General features: G+C 30.9%; 1 long non-coding RNA gene across 1 annotated transcript; it reads right to left on the bottom strand.

Moving 5' to 3' along the window:
• Positions 1 to 8,969: 8,969 nt before the first annotated feature.
• LOC106293798 lies at positions 8,970 to 11,486 on the bottom strand. The gene is made up of 3 exons (XR_001260640.1): positions 11,276 to 11,486; positions 9,352 to 9,740; positions 8,970 to 9,267 (listed from the first exon to the last, which is right to left on the bottom strand). It is a non-coding gene; the product is annotated as an uncharacterized LOC106293798 (long non-coding RNA).
• Positions 11,487 to 12,806: the final 1,320 nt, after the last annotated feature.

The following is a 12,806-nucleotide window of genomic DNA, read 5'->3' as shown; positions in this document are numbered from 1 at the left end:
ACATGTGACATGTTTATTTGTCAAGTACGTTTTGTTTTAAATATCTCGTAATGCTCCGACCAAGTGTTTTTTACTTGCATATGTAATTAAGTATGTCATATGTTATGTGATTGAAATGATTCTTATATCTTTTTTTACTCACAAAATGTGATACTACAACAAATGCTTGACTTGCATGAAAGAAGGTATAATTCTTTGATTAAAATGATTCTTATATCTTTTTTCACATGTAGCATGAAAGAATGTATAATTCTTGCGAGACGTTCCAACTTATAGGTTAAATTCATTCAAAACTATAAGAAAATATGATGAACAAGCTGCTTGACTTTACTTAGTGGTGTTGTTCATCGATTTCTCTTTTTGCTTTTGAAGAAACAATTGTAGAAAATTCACTCGAGATCGATAAAGATGGTTAACTAAAACATAAACTTTTAATTTTAAAATTACTAAATATAGGTAGGCATTAGAGAAATCCGTCTGCAAAATCCAATAGGATGATGATACTGCAACGTTGATTCGTGGTTAAGTAATAGGGATTACACATGTCTCTCTGTATATAGTTTACAAAAAAAAAAAAAAATGTCTCTCTGTATATATATATATATTTATCTACACATAAACTTTTCATTTTTCAGTAATTAAAATTAAACAATAGCGGTATAAGAACGTGAATAACAAACTATGTAGCTAATGCAAGAGTGGATTCAAGTTTTCAGATGTTTAGGATTAATTATTTTCTAAGAAGTTAAATTTTTGTTTGCAAAAAAAAAAAAATTATATAATAGTGTAATAAACATTTTCTTGCTATATACTCCAATCCTCAGGGCCGTCTAATAGCACGTGCAAGTGAAGCGGTCGAGCCGTCTAATAACACGTGCAAGTGAAGCGGTCGAACAGAGTCCGAGTATAAAAATATAAAAAAATTAAAGAAATTTAAACAATATATACATAAATTATGGTCACAAAATTACTAATTTAGAGTTTATAATTTATAAAAAAACGATAAACATTTAAAACTACTAATTTCTAAAACTATTTCATTATGATTTACATTTATCCTTAATATTTCTGAACAGGGTCCCGAAAAAATTGAGAAGGCCCTACCAGTTCTATATGCACTATTGGCATCAAACTATTTTTTTAATCGATTGAACTGTAGTTCGAACTTTAAAGAATGCAAATTCTAAGGTGCATAAAAGCATTTAGGTAATGTGCAACATGTTCGACGATGCTGAACTTTCTTGAAAATAAATAACATCAGCCATAAAGATAAAATGTATATCTTGAACCCAAAACGTTGGGGGTGGGAACTTAGCTTTATTCCTGGAGCTAACCTGTTTTTAAGCAAAGAATGCTTCGAACAGAGGGAGAGCAAAATTCCAAATAAAAGATCCGAGATATCATATACTCTCTCTGTTTCCGAATAAATGTTTTGACATTGTTCACACAGATTAATAAAGTATCGGAAATATATGTAAGTTGTTACTAATTATACATTTCTAACCAATAGTATTTGAGATACATAAAATTATTTATAAAATCAATGTATTTTTCAATTAATTTTCAGATGAAAATAAGTATAATTTGCATTGGAATTGTAAAGTGACATTTTTTTTTGTAACAAGAAAAAAAATGTTAAAATGACACTTATTATGAAATATAGTGAATATACGAGAATAAGTGAGGGAAAATTAATTCCAAATTTCATAAAACTTGAAATTAGTGGTTAAAGCTCAGAATATAGTTCTTGATTTGTTTTTTTTATAATGATTGTTAGAACTAAAACTCTAGTAATTTTGAATGGGCTAACGAATTCTCATACAACTTTTAAACTGTACTTTAAACGCTTTAAAAATCTAGAATTGTAACTTTTTTGTAACATAAATAAAATTATAACTTTATAAGAAATTCTTAAAATAATATAATGATTTGGTTTAAAAATAAGAGTTTTAAAATCTGGCTAGTACTTTACAAATTAAAATTTATTTTGTGGTATCTTAAGATGTCATAATCAATAAAACAATATAGTGGTTCAATCGTTTATATTGAAAGAATCGCCTCAATGAATATGAAGAGTTGTACGTACAGTGGACATTATATGTGCTGTACAATTTTTTTTTACTAAAAAAAAACTTTTATTATAACTAAATTTTTATTAATGTGCAAGAAAAGTATAGTCAATGCCCCCAGAACACTTCCCATCTCGTCGCCTTTAAAAAAAAAAAAAAAAAAAAACTTCCTTCTCGTCTTACACTGCATTTTGTCTTCTGGATTTGTTTTACTAATAAAGATAAAACATGTTCTTCAGCTTTGTGGCTTCTATTTTTTATTCCTTATGTTCCCGTTTATACATTTTTCCACTGCATTGTTAGATCATATTCCATGTTCGGTAGGTAAGAATATATTTAGATATCAAAATAACCATGTAACTTTTAAATCAATTTTTGATTTTGGTGTTTATGTTTAAATCTCTAGGATTTTATGTTCTTGTTTGTATTTTGCTTTCAGCCGGATCATTGTGACTTCCCAAAACTAATAATAAAAAATATTGATAAAAACAATAAGGGGGGATTTACCAAATATGACTCAAGTTAAAAGTATACCCAAACTTGAATCAAATGCAAAAATAACCCAAAAGTCTTGTGAAATTACAGCCAACTCCTTGTGACCAAACAAAAAAACAGAACTCATTTTTACAAATATATCCCCCTAAGTTTTCTGAGTCTTCTGAGATTCTGTTAAGTCTTCTGGACGACGTCCACGGAAGTCGTCTGGTATAGTTGATCTTAAAAATAATTTATAAATTTTGCAAAAAATATTTTGGTAAGCGAAAAATTAAAATCATGTAAATATAAACAGTTTTAAGTGATATAAATTAAGATATAATAAAATTGAATTGTTTTCAATATAGATGAGTGAAAGTAGTGAATCACGATATTCTTTAGTCTAGGGTTTGACAACATATGTTATAGTATTGTATGTATTCTTAGGGTTAGATTCTGGAAAGCTTAAATGTTTTTTTGAAACATTAAATTTTTATCTACATGTGATTATTTCTGTGTATAGTAAACACTTTTTAAGTTTAATTTGATTTTATGAAGTGTTTAGTTAGTTAATTTAGTTTAGGGGTTATGTTTAGGGTCTAGACGACTAACATGTAAGTCGTCTAGGAAGGCTTCTAACTCCCGCTAAAAATATTTTAGTTTTCCGCTAAAAATATTGAAGTCTTCTGGGCGACTTACAAGTAAGTCGTCTAGTAAGTCTTCTGATCGAAAATATTTAACCTTATTGGAATTTTTGTTCCATATATAAAATTTTTTTACGCATTTTCTCTCATCCTCTCAAATGGCTGCAACAAAAATGGTATGTTCTTCATTCTAAAACTCTCCAACTTCTCTCTAATCTCTTTGAACTTATGAACACCAAACTTTATATCAATTTATTATTTTTATCTCATGTCTTTCTCAGTAGTTTATCTTGTTTTGCAAGTTTTTCATCACATGGTTCTCATCTTCCACTCATTTAAAGGTAGATTTATTAATTTTAGATATGTATTTTTGTGTGTTCTATAAAGGTAGATCTATCTAATATTTCACTCATTTTCTCTGTTTTTAAGCCATTTGAACGTTTTGGGAGATGCAAGTTTTTCAGATCTGGATTTGGATATGCAGGTTTTTCAGATCTGGAAGACTTCTGGGCTAGAAGACTTCCAGACGACTTCCAAGAAGTCTTCTGACAGAGTCTTCTCCCATGTCTCCCTTTCATAATAGATCTGAGCGTTTTTGGCAAGTTCTCATGTTGATTTTTCTTCATTTGGTAACCTCCTGTTGCATAAAATTCATACTTTTTTCCTAAACTAAAACTCTCCAAACCCACTATAATCTCTTTGAATTGAAAAAACTAAACTTTAAATAAATTTTCATTTTTGTCTCATGTTTTTCTCACTAGTTTATTTTTTTTTCAGGTTTTAATCAGATGGTTCTCATCTTCCACTTGGATATGTACTTTGTGTGTTCTATAAAAGTATGTCTATCTAATTTTCCACTCATTTTCTCTGTTTTTAAGCCATTTGAACGTTTTTTGATATGATATGCAGGTTTTACAGATCTGGGTTTGATATACATATTTTTCAGATCTGGATCAGACTTTGAAAGACCTATGGGAAGTCTTCTCGAAGTATTCTAAAATATAATGCGCTAGAAGACTTCCAGGAAGTCTTCCAGACGACTTCCAGGAAGTCTTCCAGACGGCTTCAAAGAAGTCTTCCAGACGATGATGGAGTCTTCTTCCATATCAAGTGGAGAAAATTAAATAAACATATCTTAAAGTTACTTAACAAATTTACAAAAACTAACGTAGAAGACTTCCACGGAAGTCTTCTCAATTAGTTAGAGACTTTACTAAGCGTGAATGTTGGTAACCTTATAAATATCACCAATTAAGTTATAAATTTCATTCAGTAGCCCCCAATATTTACTAATACACATGAATTAACAAAAAAAGATTAAAAAGTCTTTATAATTTTAGAGAAAATGAAAGTTTATTAAACATTGACGCAGACGACTTCCACGGAGGTCGTCTGGTAGACTTCTAGGAAGTCGTCCATTTAGGTTAGTTTTGCAATTGATTTTTAACCTAGATGACTTACATGAAAGTCGTCCATCTCTGTTTGTTAAAAAAAAATTTGAGACGACTTCCATGTAAGTTGTTTAGGGAAAATTGGTTAGTTTTGCATTTGACCGGATTGTGTCAGAAATTTGACTTTTCCTGGACGACTTACATGTAAGTCGTCCAGTAAAAAATTAAAAAATCAATATTTTGTTATACCTAGACGACTTCCATGTAACTCGTCTCAGGTTAGTTTTGCAATTGAAAAACAAAACAAAAAAATATTTTTTTAGACGACTTACACGGAAGTCGTCCGTTCGACGACTTACATGGAAGTCGTCCAAGATAAGCAATGTTTGACCAGAATCTCGGAATAAAATCATGGACGAAAGTCATCTAGACAAAAATAATTTTTTTTTGTTTTATTTTTCAATTGCAAAACTAACCTGAGACGACTCACATGTAAGTCGTCCAGGAAAAGTCAAATTTTTGACATAATCCGGTCAAATGCAAAACTAACCAGTTTACCTTTGACGACTTACATGGAAGTCGTCTCGATTTTTTTTTTAACAAACAAAGATGGGCGACTTCCATGTAAGTCGTCTAGAAAAAAACATTTAAAAGTTAATTGCAAAATTAACTTCTGCATTGACCAGAAGACTTCCATGTAAGTCGTCTACAGTCAGACGACTTACCCAGAAGTCGTAAGTCGTCTGGACGAACAGATCTGGAAGAAAAACTAATTTCATAGTTTCAACTAGTGAGATAACTTGTTTAGCACACAAAAGTCTTCTCCAAGCACCCATAATCTCAAACAAAAGTGACCCACCAAGAATCGTAAGCTTCAATGGCTCTATGAACCATAAAATTTTTAGAATTAAAATCTTGGGTTTTTTTTGGATGAATATAGAGAGAAAGTAAAGAGACGTTGTTTTTGGTTCATCAGAATTGAGAAAGAAAGAGTATAAATCGATTTTTATGTGCATAGCTTCAAATTGGTTGTTCATGGTGGTTGGTGTATTGATGGCAATGACAACATTGTGAATACTTAAGGAAGATGAGGGTGATAGAGTAAAATATGCATTTAAAAAAAAAAAGTGATGGCATTTTCATAAATAATCTGAACTTTGGGGGTGAAAGAGACAAGTCAAAATTCAAAAAAAAAAAACATGAGTTAGTTTTGTGTTTGACTTTAAGTTTTGAGTCATATTTGGAAAAAGCCCAACAATAAAAGGGAAATCTATATAAATCAAGAGAAGTTTGTATGCCAGTATAGGTACCAGGATGTCTAATTATTTACCCTAAACTATGATACTGTTAACATGTCATGGAAAAGACCATTAGCTTTCTTTTTGTATTTCATATGTCGAATTTTAAATCATAGTTTCAAACTAAATTAATAAAATAAAGTGTTAAAAACATATTCACTTATGTTTTAAAACACCATGAAAATCTTAAGAGTACCACAATTACGTTCATGAACTTGTGTCTAACTAGTGTCCAATTCGTCCAAGATTCTGGTTTTTGCATTTTAAACATGTTCCTGATCATTTCTGAATAGTGAGCAAACTTATATACACCATATAAAAGACGGTCAATGTTGTTCATAACTTCATTTTGGTGTCTTTGGAGAACCTACTAAAATTAAAGTAAAACTGAGTCGGGACCAGTTTGGGTTAGAGAACAATTGCACGATGTGATCTTCGGTTGCTCTTAGATGAAAAATGTTTAGGTTACACGATAGTATCGAAATGAAAGTGTCTCGCAAAATCTTTTGAATCCTTTTCATGAAATCTCTAATAAGAGCTCAGGTCACTGAGAATTATGTGATCGGTTGATCGTTCATTTATCAATTTTTCTGTCGTATGAGTCATGTGTGAGTTGGGTTCAGCGTGAGTAGCTTCGTTAAATACGTTAGCTAGTAGTATATTAGTGACCTCTCTTGCCTGACTGGTTAGAATGTTTTCACCACATATATGCATGGATGAGTTTTGCGAGGATCAAATCCTCGTAATTATTTTTGTTAATCTTTCTAGTTATATCGTTGTCTACTAACTAATATTTTTCAGCGACAAACAAAATATATTGAATGCTCACTCTAGTTGAAGGATGTATAATGAATTTTAGCAGTTCAGCATTGAACCAATTAGCAGGGCCGGTTCAGAGGGTAAACCACTCAAACCATTGATTATGGCATCTAGACTGATAGAACAACTTTAGTTTAGTTTTATTAATATATATATATATATATATATATATATATATATAGATAAATAAATAAATAAAATTGATAGTTTTATAGTCAAAAGAATATTTGTTATGCAATTTTAGTTATGATGGCATGAGAACATCATGTTTGAAATCTTAAAAATAAATAAACAAGAGTATGGATTTAAACCTAATTCATTATAATTTGTTTATGGAAATAATGTTTTTTAATCAAAACCAGAAAAGTTGGAGACCTTATTGTAGTATTTGTTTTTTATAAAGAGAATATTATAATCAAATATACAAGAAGGTTTTCAAAACTGAAACTTTTAGAAATTATTTGCGGTCCAAATTACAACATGAGAAATTAAACGGATTGGTTTTGTAATCAACTGACACATCTATTATTGAAATATTTGACTATACGAGATTTATTGAATGATTTTGTAGGGAGACAAATGTAAAAAAAAAACTTTGTTTTTAATTTAAAAATTTACTATTTTATAAAAAAAAAAAGTTGATTGTATTCTATTGTTTTATAAAAGTTTAAAATATTTGTATTTTATTGTGTTATAATTTTGGATAAGCTATATATAAGGACATGATTTTTAAACTAGCTTAGGGCATTGTATAACATTAGACCGGCCTTCCAATATTTTGGTGGCTTAGTTCGCTAAATAGCTCCTTAGAAATATCGCTTTTAATACGTTTGGCACTGATTTTTTAAGAGTGCTGGCCGTTATCTATATACATCGTAACCCGTTTGAAAATTTGTTAAAGAGGAAAACTTCAGTTTCAAATCATGTATGGCCAACGTACTTTCCTTATGTCTCGCCTTTTCCTTTCAGCTATTAATTTGAACTGAAATCTTCGAAAACAGTGGTAATTATAGAAATTTGATCGAGTACGAGAATCATGCATATAAAATAGAAAGTTAGTTATTTTGAAAATTTCCCTTTAATTCAATCGAAACAGAAGTTAAAGAGTTAACAGCGAAACGTTTATTGAACTACAAGTTTGTAAATATATTATCGTTTGTCTTTGTAATTACATATGAAAAAAATAGAATGCAACAAGTTATTTTGAAAATCGACTAAATGGTGTTTTGTGCTTACTTTTAATATTCATGCAATGCCTTCGTTGTTAATCTCATTTTTCTTGCAACCTTTGGGATCAGACAAATAAGCTGATGAAATAAGCGATAAACCTTTGATATAGAGTAATAAAAATAGATAAGTTTTCCAAACTTACAAATTTGGAAATCAGTTATAATTGGTTAGCTGATGATGAATATGAAAATTACCTCTTTTCCTATTTCACGTCTAGTGTGATCAATCACGATTTTGTAATTGTAACACTTGCCACTTTTAAATATAATGCACCAAAGCTTAAGTAAAAAAAAAGGAAAGAATATGAAAATTACTAAAGTTAAAAGGAATTATAAAATAAGAAAGGAATAGTTCTTCCAAGTTAGAAAAGATAAAAGAAGTTATCAGGTGATTCTCTGCTTTCAAAGAAGATTACGTAAAATTCCAATCCGCTCGTCCTTTCCCTATTTCCCAGGTTTGCTTAATCTCTGCCTTTAATTTGAGTTATATTTTATTTTATTGACGGAAAGAAAACACAATTAGTATTATTATCCCGGGGAAAAATAGACAAAGTTAAAGATAGTTTCAAGTGAACTAGTTTATGCAATAACCAAAATTAATGTCTTAAGTTTAACTAGTCTCCGTACATATTTGCACGTACGTGCTCCTTTATATAATAAGAAAATAAAATAATTAGGAGGTTTTGGAGATTTGACCACCAATTACAAATTTATATAGTTTTGCTGATTAAATTAACAGAAACTCAATTAAACTCAAAAGGCACGGGCAGCATGGCCCATACAAAATCCCCGAATCAAACCCTTTAGTTACATGCATCACAGACAAGTGACAACTATACTTTTTGGTTCTTTTTTATTTATTCGATTATATTTCCATGATGTTAAATCGAACAGTTTTTTGTTACCAATATGTTTATATTATACAACCCGGAAAATTAACAATTGAGTTCCGTTTAGAACTACATACTTTCTTAACATTGAGTTCGGTTAAACCGAAAACCATACTGTACTGTTATCTAGAATATCAAACAGAACCAGACTCGGTTTGTCTTAACATATCAAACCCATAGTTCATCAGTTTAGAGAGGTTATTTCCTGAACCAAACCACATTTAGCCCAACAAATTCTGATTACATATCATAAACAGCCCAAGGATGCGTTCGACAAGGCATACTTTGCCAGAGCATCAAGGCATACTTTGCCAGAGCATCAGCAACCTTGTTTTCAGAACGTGGAATCCAAACAAAAGACACACAGTCAAACATTAACTTATTTTATAAAGGTAAGCTTCTCTTTTGTTGTTTTTTTCTCCCTCGTCTTCTTAAACCTATCCTTCTCATGTCCTATAAACCAAAAACACAGATTACACAAATAGGCTTCTAATGGACTTTTATTTTAGTATACACATTATACCAGAAAATACTAACCTGTATTACTTACTGCAGTCAACTCCATCCCAATAATGTCTACCGGGTTTGATTCCATACGGACTAGGTGTAGCTTCTAATCCTCTTGTTAACCAGTTGTGCTTGGGGATACTTTGTGGTATGAAAATCCAGACTTTCATCTTATCGTCGGCCCCTAGATCCATAAGAGGTGTCTCGTGCTCCAAGGTGGCGAAGAGCCGACATGGAGGTGCCAAACCTTCCCGTCGATGTGAGCTCTTGGGGTCATTTGTTTCTATAGAAAGGCGGTCTCGGTTAGTGATGGGTTTATAGAGTAAGCAGATGTATAAACAATACGTTGACCAAATGAGCCATTGGATCTCCCCATCTAAGTCTTTCTTTCATCATCAAGCTCGGATCCCTGAAATTAACTACATGGATAAAACCTTTTATTAAAGGAAAAAAACAACCAAGTAGATGATAGCTCAACTTCAGGACTATTACTCGTTACTCGACTCAAATTTCATTACTTGCTAAACCAAGTCAAGTATCAAGTATCATTATTATTCTAGTACTTGACTCGTTACTTGTCCCGTTACTTGCTCCATTATTTAGTATTTGTCACATGATCTATAAAATACTTGTTCATATTTATTTTTTCTTTTACTTTTACATTTATGATTGAACAAAAATACTAATTACTCTTCTTATAATTGTTACTTGTTTCGTATCCGTCTTGATTTTTAAATACTTAGTCGTCATCTAGTCAAGTATTAAATAGTAATAAGTATTAAAAATTTAGCTATATGGCTTGTTATTACTTGTTACTTCTTAGAGAAGACATTTTTTTATCAAAAATTATACAATGTTTATATATTGAAATATTTATATATTTTTTATTTTTCTTCTTTATAATATGAACAAATATTTTGTTTAAAGTAATTCACATGTTACTTTAAGTAAAGAATAAACAAAACAAATTTTATGTCTATTTCTAACAGAATATTATTTACTAGGTAGTTCTTAAATACTCAGAAAAACTCGTAAATAGATCACAAATACTCGTAAATAGTTCAAAGTGTTCGTAAATAGCAAGTAATAGAGCGGAGCAAGTAACTTGCAAGTAATTCATTTTTGATCAAGTACTCGAAATAGCAAGTAAGTACAAGTCAAAAATTTTATTACTCGCACTACAAGAAATATGTACATTGTTAGCGCGAGAAATATGTTATAGTAGATGTTTGATAGCGAATTCACAAATGCTATGTATGCGACATCAATCATAGGTATCCCTCCTACGATAGTGTTTTCTGAACGCTACGAAATATACAGATACGATAGCAACACTTATATGATATTATTAACTTAACTGTAGCTTCTGATTTGTGTTAGGATGTACATATAATGACATTGATATAATGCTATAACTAGAAATATAAAAATTAAAAATTATTTTGAATATTTAATTAGGATTAATTAGTTAAAAGTTAAATAATTATAAATTAAATCGAAAATTATTTTGTAACTGAAAATAAAATAAATTTTATTAATAAATTAAATTTGGTTTACAGATTAATTCTGGAGAGAGGGAGAGAGGGAGAGAGAGAAAAGAAAAAAAATAAAAAATTAAATTGAATAAATGTCTACCTTTAGATCTAAGTTAATCCAATGGTTAAGAGTGTGATTTATTGGTGGTGGTGAGACAAGGGGGAAAACGGTGGTGGTGAGACGAGGAGTTGACACGGTGGTGGTAAAATGAGAGAGGCGTTGAGAGAGATGAGAGAGAAGAGAGAGGCGTTGAGAGAGATGAGAGAGAAGAGAGATATGAGATATGAGAATGAGAGGTTAGAGTGAAGAAGAGAGAATCGGGGAAAAAAAAGCAAAGAAGGAGATGAGATGAGATCTGTCGTGAGAGAGGGAGAGAGGGAGAAGAAAAAAATAAAAATTAAATTGAATAAATCTCTACCTTTACATCTAAGTTAATCCAATGGTTAAGAGTGTGATTTATGTAATTGAGAGAGACAAGGGGGAAAACGGTGGTGGTGAGACGAGGAGGAGACACGGTGGTGGTGAGACGAGGAGAAGACACGGTGGTGGTAACATGAGAGAGGCGTTGAGAGAGATGAGAGAGAAGAGAGTGGCGTTGAGAGAGATGAGAGAGAACAGAGATATGAGATATAGATGAGAGAGAAGAGAGATATTGGATATGAGGATGAGAGGTTAGAGTGAAGAGAGAATCGGGGAAAAAAAAGCAGAGAAGGAGATGAGATGAGATCTGTCGTGAGAGAGAGAGAAGAAAAAAATAAAAATTAAATTGAATAAATCTCTACCTTTAGATATAAGTTAATCAAATGGTTAAGAGTGTGATTTATGTATTTGAATCTGATTGGCCAGAAATTTTGTCTTTCTTTTTCTATTTTTATTTTTATTTTTGTTTTGTTCTTTTTTTTTTTATCATCAACTTTACAGACTCATATTGACTCTGTGAACCACACTGAGAGATCTTGATCTTTGTGAACTACAAAAGACATTTCCTTCCTAGCACTGCGGGCTAAGCTATCCGCCTTCTTGTTCTGCGTTCTTGGTACATAGATAATCTCTGCTCAGAAAAAACTCTATTTCAGGCTGTTTATATCTTCCAAATAACTTGCAAACGCTGGTCATTCTTCTGGTTCTGAAACCATCTTCACCAATTGAGAACAATCCGTTGCAAACGTAACCTGAAATTGTCGTAAGTTTTTCATGCATTCCATTGCCCATAACGCTTCCATCTCTGCATGAAGAGGAGAGAGGGAAGCCCGGACATTCCTTGCCCCCATCAAACCCTCAAATCCTTCTAAGGTACTATACCATCTTTGACCTGAAAAAATATTATTCTCTTTCCAGGAACCATCCGTAAAACACCATCTTCCTGGAATTGACGGAAGAGTCGTAGCCTCTACCTGTGGAGTCATCTTTTTGTCATTCAATATTTGTGCCTCAGCCCAGAGTTTTGATTCCGTTTATGCCAGTTTAAGGATATCCAGAGGATCCACATCCAGATTACTAAAGACTTTATTATTTCTTCATTTCCAGATGTACCACAATATCAATGCAAACTGATGATCCTCCATCTGTGGAACAACTCACCAAAAGAGATGATCCATGTTCACAAATATTTCTTAAATATTTGATAATTTGTTTTCTAAGTGATTTTTCTTAGTTATATCTTATATAAAATTTTGTATTTTCGAGTTTATAATTTAAGTTTAGAGTTTTCTTTTTTGAACATAATAAGTTTATATTTATTTTAAGAATTGATGTTTAAGTTTGAAAATATTTGATTAATATCAAGACTATGATTTAAGATTTTGGATCAAAGTATGAAAATATTAGATTTGAATATTAGGTCTAAGATTTGTAGTTAAATTTTCAAAATTTTAGTTTTGAAGTTTATATTTAGAGTATTGTATGTATAGTAAAGTTTAGTGTATATGGAATATAAAGTTTTGAGTAAG

The sequence above is a fragment of the Brassica oleracea genome, chromosome C5 (genome assembly GCF_000695525.1).
Source record: "Brassica oleracea var. oleracea cultivar TO1000 chromosome C5, BOL, whole genome shotgun sequence".
Taxonomy (NCBI): domain Eukaryota; kingdom Viridiplantae; phylum Streptophyta; class Magnoliopsida; order Brassicales; family Brassicaceae; genus Brassica; species Brassica oleracea.
The sequence above is the reverse complement of the archived record's forward strand: the minus strand, read 5'-3'. Positions and strand labels throughout refer to the sequence as shown.